Source organism: Diadema setosum, chromosome 20 (genome assembly GCF_964275005.1).
Source record: "Diadema setosum chromosome 20, eeDiaSeto1, whole genome shotgun sequence".
Taxonomy (NCBI): domain Eukaryota; kingdom Metazoa; phylum Echinodermata; class Echinoidea; order Diadematoida; family Diadematidae; genus Diadema; species Diadema setosum.
The window spans coordinates 14529848-14541306 of record NC_092704.1 but is presented as its reverse complement, the minus strand read 5'-3'; positions in this window follow the sequence as shown (position 1 = coordinate 14541306).

The window sequence follows — 11459 nt, the reverse complement described above, 5'->3', positions numbered from 1 at the left end:
GTTTCAGGCGGGAGAATCTCCAGATCAGAAGCCCAGCCTACCCCCCAGGTCAGTTCGGGAAACCCACTCACAAGGGGGGCCCCTCCTTATAAGTAACCCGTCCCCCTTATAAGTAACCCCGTCCCCCTTATAAGTAACCCCCGGGGCACCCCTTATAAGGAGTCTCCACGCTTTTTTGCAATGCAACGCGAAAATGAAAGGACTGCGGCAATTCGCTTGATTATGTCCATAAAGCTTCACAAGTTTCCTAGTTACTCACGAAATTTGAGCAAAATCGGTTCGAGGCATCATATCTAAAATCATGGATTTAAATGCGATGTCAAACGACCCATGCGAATGCTGAAATGCGAGCGATTACTAGCGTGAGTGTCGCCAGGCGCGGCGGCGCGGCAATGCTTGAGTGCAGACCAAAGAGTATGGAGCGCACGATGCGTGCGCTTCTATACTCTTTACTTTGGTGCAGACGTGGCGACTGAGTACGTACTCGGTCGCCACGTCTGCACTCAAGCATTGCCGCGCCGCCGCGCCTGGCGACACTCACGCCAGTAATCGCTCGCATTTCAGCATTCGCATGGGTCGTTTGACATCGCATTTAAATCCATGATTTTAGATATGATGCCTCGAACCGATCTTGCTCAAATTTCGTGAGTAACTAGGAAACTTGTGAAGCTTTATGGACGTAATCAAGCCAATTGCCGCAGTCCTTTCATTTTCGCATGGCATTGCAAAAAAGCGTGGAGACTCCTTATAAGGGGTGCCCCGGGGGTTACTTATAAGGGGGACGGGGTTACTTATAAGGGGGACGGGTTACTTATAAGGAGGGGCCCCCCTTGTGAGTGGGTTTCCCGAACTGAGGTACTTTGCCTTTGGGTTGGAGTCTCTGCTTTTAACATGTTGAAAAACTAAATGTTTACAAAATAATTCTCACATATGATCTAAAAAGTTAGATCTAACATGTAGATGTCTAATTACTGAGCTGCACTTACAAGTTTACGGTATGAACCAGTGACTGAGTCTGAGTGAGTGTTTTCAGAGTGTCGGGATCTGCGACAGGTTGAGATGCAGTTGCAGCTGTATTGCAGCTTCAGTTGTTGGACGAGGTCTGTATCAGACAGTGAGTGTGGTGAGACAGCTCGACAGCGGAACAACAGACAGCATCAGCGCTAGCGATGATCGCCGCCTTGCCGCCCAGCTTCTCCAAACTCATCCGGACCGGACGCTACAAGTACAAGTTCCTCGCTTTTCTTGGGATTTAAGGAGGGGATGAAACGTTTTCCACTCGACTTTCCACTCCTGACAGCAACATAGACAGTGTACGTTTTATACGCATAGCATCTTATTTACATGCACGTGTACATTACGGTATACGTACGTTTATATTGTATGTAGAGTGGGACGGGGGCGCCGGGATGTAAAGCCCATACCCACTGGTTGTGGTAACACTGCTGTGTAAAGCCCCAAGAAGCGCTTTTTTTTTTTTTTTAGCGCACGAGCCGTTCTTGCACCGCGTACCGTGCGAGTCCCGTGTTTACAGTATAGAGCGAACGGTACTGTGTGTAACACGTGCAGCGCATGTTGTTTTCGGGGGCGGGAGGGAGGGGGGGGGGGGGGGGGGGGGATCTCTGTACTATACAGTACACCACGACTCTCTGGGGGTATAAAGACTTAATTACTGCAGTAAAAATGCTTTCTATTCAGATAAAAATGCTTGAATATTTCTACAGATAAATGCGCTGTTTCATCATCACCCACACACACACTCACACACTCTCTCTCTCCCTCTCTCTCTCTCTCCCTCCCCCTTTTTTTTTTGGGGGGGGGGGCGTAGGGGGCATAGATGCATACTAGTAGTATATAAAGATGTATTCATGACATTGTTGCACATCGATATCGGTAGCATTTCTGTCAAACTGCTAGAATTTGCTCTTTGGATACTTGTCAATTATATATATATAATATATATACATGGAGGTGTATAAAGGAGAGACAATTCTTCGCAATTCATGCAAACACATGTTTGGGTTCAAAGCGCTATAAATGGGATACGTCTAGCATTCCACTATACGCTTTGAAGTCATGCTCTGCACCGCTCTAGTTGCAAGGCGAAGTTCGGAGACGAAGAACGCATTTCACCTTTCGTTGAATTACAAGCTCTATTTCCCCGTAAAATTTCAATTGAGATACTGGAGTAGTTTAGGAGAGAATTCAATACCATAAACATACATGTATATTTATAGTTTCTTCGTTTTATAATGCGCAAATCGAAATGAAATGAAAATTAGACCCTCTTAAAAACCTAATATTTTTCTATGATGGGCACATTTCTGCATGTTAGTTTTCTATCTCTGTTAATTATGCTTCAAGTGATGACATCAGCCCTTTCATCATTACTATACTGCAAGGTGTATAATCAATGCTATTCTCGATTTCTCAGGGGTACAAGAGTTATGTTTAGTATTTTTGGCAAAACACGTACGTATAGGAGCTATTATTAGGGGAGGATGTGGGAGGGGGGATGATCATCTCCCTCTTTAAACGCCATGGAGCTTTTGCGCCTATTGAAGATTGACGACCGTGCACACATGTTTGTTTAGTGTCCAATTGTGTAACAATTTGGGTTTTTTCTTCATGTTTGTGTACCAATCCAATTATTCGAAAATGTGTAATGTGTAAATCCGCACGAGGACGTTTTTGTACGTAGTACATGTAGTAGAATCTAAATTTTAACTATCACTAGTTCACATCTCTCTCTCTTTCTCTCTTTGAAATTTGACATTAAAAAGGACTTTCAGCATCACGATATTGAAGGAATTTTATCATAGGGCTTGTAAGAGCCCCAAAATAAACTGTATCCTGTAACAATTGCGTGATATTATCATCTATCGGTCTATCATTTGAAAGTATATATCGCCGAAAGTTTTAATGCAACAACAGTTGATATATACCGAAGTAGGCTTCATAATTACGCAAATCATGTTTTACTCAGGAAACCAATGATAGCTCGGTAACAGTATAATGGTTCACATTTTAGTATACGATTGTTGTTGTTTTTTTCTTCTTTTTATCACATAGGCATATACCCGCTCTTATTTGGCACCATTACATCATCTGGTCTTATCTTCTATCCGTTCCCAGTTTCTTTTTCACAAACACGGATTATACTCGGGGCTTACAGCCAAACAAGCTTGCTTTCATGTAGGTCCCGTCATACTTCTCTTTGATCAACCCCATTTCGATTTCGATTTTGACCAGTTATCATTACCACGTAATTACTGCGTTATCACCATGTATATTTTTATATCGTTTGTTTTCTGCACATTGTTCACAAGGCAAAAGAACTTGTCTGATTTCTGTTGTAATGTTCATAAAGATGAGAAGTATATGAAAATAAATAAATTGGAAAAAAAATGAATTGAAAGCATGTACATTGGTCGAGACGGGAGAAGGTGGCGTATGTGGGATGGGATACCCCTCTAACACGAGGAAGCTTAATTTGCATCATTTTTTATCAACATGAACGATCGGGGTGCACACCTTTGGTGGAATATTCGATCAATAATATCATCAATTAAGTGAAACGTTAATCTTTAGAGAAACTATGAGAAGGTAAGTCGTTGTATAAGCCTAGGGCCTACCTCTCACATCCCTTGCCCGCTTTGTGTGCGTCTTTATACTACACTGTATCAGTATTTATGAGGTTGGATAGCGCTCAGGCACCGGCCATTTAAAAACGACAGCAGTTTCATTGAAATGGTATACGATATCGCATGTGTATTTTCACAATAGGATAACGAGTATAAAACATAATCTAGGATAACGAGGAATGTAACCATATCTGTAGCAAAAAGACAATCAAATCTGTATTTTTCGTGATTTTCTTATCCACTGATCAGAATTATTAAAAAATCTATCATGGATTATGCAGGGACGACGGAAACGGGGAAGGGGGAGGGCTTTCGGGCTCCCACTCTTTTTTGCACAAGACCTTAGTTATAGACCTGTAGGAGTACAGTCATGTATAGACCTATAATGTAGGGTAAAACCACTTTCGCCCCCCCCCCCCTCCCGCTTCGCTTGACCCCGAAAGTGGCAGTTAGTTCTTTGGTGTGTGTGTGTGTGTGTGTGTGTATGTATGTATGTGTGTGCTTGTCAGCCAATGGAACCCGGAAGTGGCAGCAGAAGTTGCGCTCAAAGGCCTTTTTTTTCTTTTTTTCTTTTTTTTTGTCAGCTGATGAATCCCGGAAGTGGAACCAGAAATATAAACTGCGCCCCCCCCCCCCACACACACACTTTTAAAACATGACGGCGGCCATGATACGAGTCTTGAAAGTTGAAAGGAGGGTGGGGGGGGGGGGGAATTCCTCCTAACGGCATACATGTATATAGGCCTATACTTATTTTAACAAAATCAGAAACTCCTTTGTTGCATTTGGAAATTTAGAAAGAAATTTTCAGTTTGGTGATCAAGCAGTCCCTATATGCTCACCCTGATGCGACTAAAGTAATCGAAATGTGATTACTGCGACTCTAAAAATGGAAATCGCATTTTCTTTTTCGCGTGACCATGCAGAAACTTATAGTGTATAAGAATAAATCAAGTTAATATTTATATTTTTTGCATGTTGTAGATCCTGCGTACCGTGTATACTAATGCCTTGTATATCACCCAACAGGGATGGGTCAAAATATGCTGGAACCAGGATAGGTCAAGAAATATGTCTAAATATAGAATAACATACAAAAAGTTCTCACAAATCCTCTTTATAAGCGTTTTTCTGCAATCCAAGATGGCGTCCAAAATGGCCGCAATTTCTTGAAATTCATATAACTTTTCAACCAGGTAACCACAATAAAAAATTCAAATGTCTAATATTATGTTTTTAAGCATGAAAAACTCAATAATACCTATGAGATGCACACTAATACCGTATTCCAAGATGGTGTCCAAAGTTGCCACCATTTCCTTAATTTAAATTGAGTGCTTTATTTGTATTGCAGAAGTTCAGATTAAGTATTTTATTTGGTTCCTTGTGACTTAAAACGTAAATGTCGACATTTAAAGTGTGTACAGGTGAAATCTACTTGTGATTTAAGTTATAATAAACAACATACAGGAAATGGTGGCAATTTTGGACGTCATCTCGGATTGGTGTGCGTGCATGCTTTTAACAACTCTCAATATAAATCTTATTGAGCCATTCCTGCTTCAAAACATTATTCAGACATTTAAATTCTGTATTTGGGTTGCCTCGTTAAAAAGAAATAGGGCCCTATAAGAATTTCAGAAAATGGCGGCCATTGAATTCGGACGCCATGCATGTTGGATTACGGGAAACGCTCAAAGAGGATTTATGTGGATTTTTAGTAGGCCATCATGTATGTTATTGTATAGACATATTCCTGGAGCTATCCTGAAAAATTAGCTTGTTGCCAAGTTTAATGTCCAGGTAGTCTTGGATTATTGTCTTGATTCCGCAGAAATTACGAACGCGCGAGATTCATCTTACAACCGGCCCAGCTAGCGTGATGGAAATTACTCACATGAATTTTACAGAAGGCCCATATGGAACATTAAGTCAAGGACATGAAGTTAAAGCACATTTTTTTTTAAATACTATTTTTGATACAACATACGGCATTGCATTTCCTGATTCAATCGGGCAATTCCAGCGTTACGGACATTACATTTAGAGTTTTTTTGTGTGTGACTTTGTGGGCTTGCTAAATTCAAGAAATCAGCATTATATTTAATCATTCTGAAACCATTCATGGTTTATTCTAACCCAGTCATCCTGAAATGTTTAACAGTCCGAGTTTTGATCAGTGTTACAATAAATCATTTGGTAGACAAGTAGATATTACACGCAATGCTTACCGTTATATAGACATTACATTTTTTTGACATGCTTATTTACCTCCATGTGGATATGTTGAGAAATTTATGAATCAGAGCATTAAGTAAAAGGAATTTTCTTCTGAAACGAATGCTCAGGTCTTGTTTAAGTTGTAGATTGATAATTGTGTACAACACATTCAGCATTTTACTCTACAGGTTCACAAATACATTACAACTGAACGGCATTACGGACATAATATTTTTAGCGTTACGGACATTACAACTTTGTCCACTTTTCAAGTCCCAATATTCATACTTTAACACAGTTCCTTTCCTAGATAAGGATATTATTATTATTATTATTATTATTATTATTATTATTATTATTATTATTATTACTATTATTATTATTATTATTATTTTGTAGTTCATTCTTCACCAGAAAATACTTTGAAACAAATGATGTGTGTGTTGCTGAATATGGAATGAGAGTAAAAAACTGTGCTTTTTACAAAAATCATCAAAAAATTTGCCCCAAAACGGGTTCTTTGAAGAAAAGAATGCCTAAATGCAATTCAATGTTATCAATATACCACTCAAATGAAAAAAACTTGACAAGTTCTAGCATTTTATACTAAATTTGACCCTGTAGGTCATATATTTGTCAAATTATTGCAGATTTAGGATTTCTAGGAAAAGTAACATTTATCGCGGAATCGCCCATTCATAATAATCTTCATGAGAAATTCAAGCAATCCATACTAAAATTTCGATAAACTAAAAATTATTTAAGGATTTACATAATTTCCAGTCAAAACTCCTGGGATGTTTTACATTTTGTAAAGGAACACACACACACATACACAAACATTTATTTATACAATACGCACACATACACAAACATTTATTTATACAATACGCACACACACACACACATAATACTGTATGACGTTTGCCACCGACATACATGCCGTGTATTTGTATGAAATGATTGTTAACCACTTTCTACATTTACAGCTGTATAGGCCTAACAACACAATCTTATTTGAATGTTAACATGCGCTAATTGGTGATGTTTGCATCATTTAAATTATTTAAAGAATTACATACACATGTAATTCTATAATCATGACTCAGGGATGTTTTTACACTTTGTAAAGACACACACATTATACAGTATATATATATATATATATATATATATATATATATATATCTACATATTGTGTATAATATGTATACGTGTATATATATTTGAAGTGTTTGTTCGCAAAAACCGATAAGTTCATATTTGCCAAATGGAGATATTTGCAATTAAAGGTCAAGAAAAATAAAGAAAATAATAAGAAAATTTTTGCTTCTTTTGAGCATAACTTCAAAAATGTACTTTTATATGTAGTGACCAATATATCATTTAAAAGGTATCATTTTGTACTTTATGACAGAGACCGAACTTCAAAATCTTCAAAAATGGACTTACCGGTTTTTGCAAATAAACTCTTCATTTATATGTATGTACACGTATATTGTATATCACACATGTGATGTTTGCCACTGACATACATGCCTTGCATTTGTATGCCATGATTGGTAACCACTTTCTACATGTATAGTTGTAATACACAATCTTATTTAGATCTAAACATGCACTAATCAAAACATATGAAATACAGTTTGTTATTCCACAGCACACACAAATTCTGTATGCCTGAATTGAGGTTCATAAATTTGAAAATGAAAAGGGGTTTGTTAATCCCAATATTTAGGGCGTTCTTCAGGTTTGTAATTCCAGAAATGAAATAAAAGTAATGATTTGTTATTCCGAAGGCTCGTTAATCCGTAATTTCATATTAAAAAAAATTTATTCTAAAAGTTCGTATTCAAGTCAGAAAATGAAATACAGCTGTACAGTGCTAGAGTAATCCGGAAATATGAAGACGATGCAAACTGACAAACCTGCGGTAGCAATTAATTTTGTATACCATATATGTATTTCACTTTCGAATTAATGAACCATCACAATAACAAACCATAATTTGTCATTTCTGGAATTACAAATCTTTTCAATTTCAGATTTGCAAATATACCATCGTATGAACGACTTTCATCTTGGGAATTAAAAACCTTTGTAATAATGAACCTTGCTTCATTTTCGGATTAACAGACCTTCTCAATAACAGCCTTTGGTCTAACGAACAGCAACCATCACTAATTGTACCCCATCTACATGTAGCTTGTGTGGAGTGTTATTGTAACATTTTCAATATGCATACATTAAACTGTAGGAGAGCCAAGTTGTTAAAAAACCAAACTTCTAAAATTCACCCCCTCTCTCTCTCGTATGATGCTCCCTCTCTATCTCGTCATGGAGCTTGTACACAGATGTAGCTCCATGCTCTCGCTCCCTCTCTGCAACACAATGTACTATATGTGAACATATACACACACCCATTCATACACAAGTACACAAATAAATGTGGGAGACATCTTACACTTCTGGTAAGTACAATTATTATCTTGTCTCTCAAACACTGACTTGACGGTACATTGTAACGTCAAAGGGTAACGACAACAATTACAGGTACCCTCAATACACATACTGGGTACTTTCACTTCCTCCAACTGCGTTTAAGTATTGTGTCATTATAGTCACAATATTCTTACACATATACATGTATCTCAATTCACGTGTTGTTTTTTATTACACTGTTGTCCTGATGTTTCATTCTACTGTGTGATTATATCTTGTTGAAGATGAAGTAAGCAAAATGAAAAATGAAATGAACTACAGTATATCATGGCTGTGCTTACATACAGCTAAAAAAGCTGTCATACATCTTTTAAAACAGCCCTCAAGACCCATCTCTTCAAATTGAAAAACTAGCCAATGTGTAAGAATGTATGTTTACACATTTGGAGACAATTACTTCCAGGAACTATTTCTTTTTATTTTAACTGTCATATCACAAGCAGTGCACCCATGAAATTTATGCTGGATTATGTATTTATTTTGGAGCAAGCGCCATGAGCGCCTGACTTGGCGGATACCGGCGCTATACAAGACTTCATTATTATTATTATTATTATACATGTACATGGAGGAAAAACCAGAAGGCAGAATCTTTCCCTTCCATCCACTGCTATAGAATGCATAACTTTGCACAAATTGCAAAGAGATTCCATCCTTTTAATCATTTTACTGATACACAAAAGGAACACTCTGTGTTTGCAATGTTGAAGAAATATCCAAGATAAGAGATGGTCCCACAATGATTATTCAAGCAAGCATATTCTTACATACAATGTACTGTAGGTATACTGTTCCCAGAGTATGTGACACTCTTTGCTTGCTAGTCTACAGTATAGGAAGAAAGCGCACAAAACATCGCTACTTTCTTTTGTTCCTCTTTTTTGTTGTTGTTGATGAAATATAATTGACTGATACCATTCATAATTTCCGATCAAGTGGAATGAATTCTAATACAGTGATGGTAATCTTCATCTTAAATCTGGGGTACATAATGTACATGTAGGCTACTGTGTATGTCAGAATGATTGACATTGGATTAACACTCCTCGCAATTGTAAAAGACCAACTAGAGATTGGTGCTCGGAGGGTCGTGCACATGTATTCCCCGAACCCACAGCATCATACATCATCGCAATATATAGAGCTCACACAGAAATTCCATAAATAGATACAGTTCTCATGGCAACAATGATCCTGTCTACATTTTGCCTCTGGGTACCAAATTTGATGACAATAATATGATGCAGCGGTGTAACTTTGCAGAATCTAAAGTATCCTCTGGTAGTACCTGTGAGGGAATACAATTATAGAGTATCTGGATGCATTGTAAACCTAACCCTCTTCCGATCTCTGATTTGGATGAATTTTGGATAAAAATGTGTAATATGGCAATAGGTGACAACAGGTATCAATGCAGACAATTTTGGGGGGTTTTGTTTCCACTTCTAATATTTTATTGTTTTGTTAAATGACAAAGCGGGTTCCATGACAAATGTTGTGATGACATATGCTCCGGCAAGGAATCCTAGTGTTGAAGCGCACATAAAGCTAAACGCTCACCCCAATCTAAATCTTTAGTCTGCCCTGAACCTAACACCCAATAATACCACGGGTAACCATGTCTCCACCAACACCAAAAACAATAGGTGGCTTTGTTTTACAATAAAGGATCTTCATGCCAAATTTGAAGATGATCATAGAAGAAATGCAGCCAGTAGAGTGCTCACAAGGAAATTATGCTATTTCCACAAAAATTCTTGTTACCATGGCAACAATGTCTCCGCCCACACCAAAAACAATAGGCGGCCTTGCTTTACCATAATGGACCTTCATGCCAAATTTGAAGATGATTGGAGAAGAAATGCAGCCAGTAGCCGGCAGCCGGCGCGACGAGGCCAAATCTATAGTATCCTCCGAACTCTGTTCGGGGAATACAATTATTCATAATTATGTTATTGGAGCTATTTGTGAGCACATGACACATAAGCCAAATTCAGAGCCAAATTCTTGCAAACAAAGGGAGTTAGCTGAATCTGCAATTTTTTGTATGGTTTTCATTTAAAAATAAGGTGTCATCATGGCATTGCATTGTTCTACAAACACAAGAAATTAAGTTTCTATATCTAAATACAAATAGCAGTCACATGTGTGTACATTGTAATTTCAAGTCAATACTCAGACTGAGGGAGTAAGCTGAATCCACAATATTTTTGTAGATTTCCATTCAAAGTATGCTGTTACCATGGCAACACGTTCACTAATGACAAAAGATGTAGTGTGCCCTACTGTGTAAAGAGTGGTCAAATATGCCCGGTTTCAAGCCAAATGGTCACAAACTGAGGGAGTCAGCTTAATCTGTATTTTCATATGGTATTCATTCAAAAAATGCTGTTACAATGGCAACATGTTCAGTAATGACGAAAGATGTAGTTAACACATATCAATACTGCAGTGGTCACCTGTCAAATTTCAAGCAAAATGCTGAGGATTTAGCTGAATCCACTGTATATTTGTGTGACCTTTATTCGGAATATGCTGTTACCATGACAACACACCCTGACAAAAAGTGAAGTTTGCACAGCTATGTACTACATGTATCATGGTTGCATGTGCTCAATTTCAAGCCACATACTCAGACTGAAGGAGTAAGCTCTGCCCACAATATCTTTGCACACTTCTATTGGCAAAATACCGTCACCATGGCATCGCATTATTCAACATTGATGGAAGACGTTTTTCATATCTATATACTGTAACAGTCACATGTGCAAATTTCAAGTTGATTGCTCAAAAATTGAGGAAGCTCAGAGAACCGTAATTTGTATGCTTTTCATTACAAAATTTGTTACCATGGCAACACACTGTTCAACAATGAGGAATAATGAAGTTTGCACGTTTACTTTTTAATGTGGTCAAGTGTGGCAAAATTTAAGTCAAACACTCAAAAACTGGGGGAGTAGGGTAAATCCACACTTTTTGTATGATTTGTATCAAACCTGCTGTGATCACATGTACCGAACTGCAATTGAATTGCTCTTAAACTGGGTGTACAATGTAATTGGATATGGCAACATTTTGTGTGATTTTATAAAA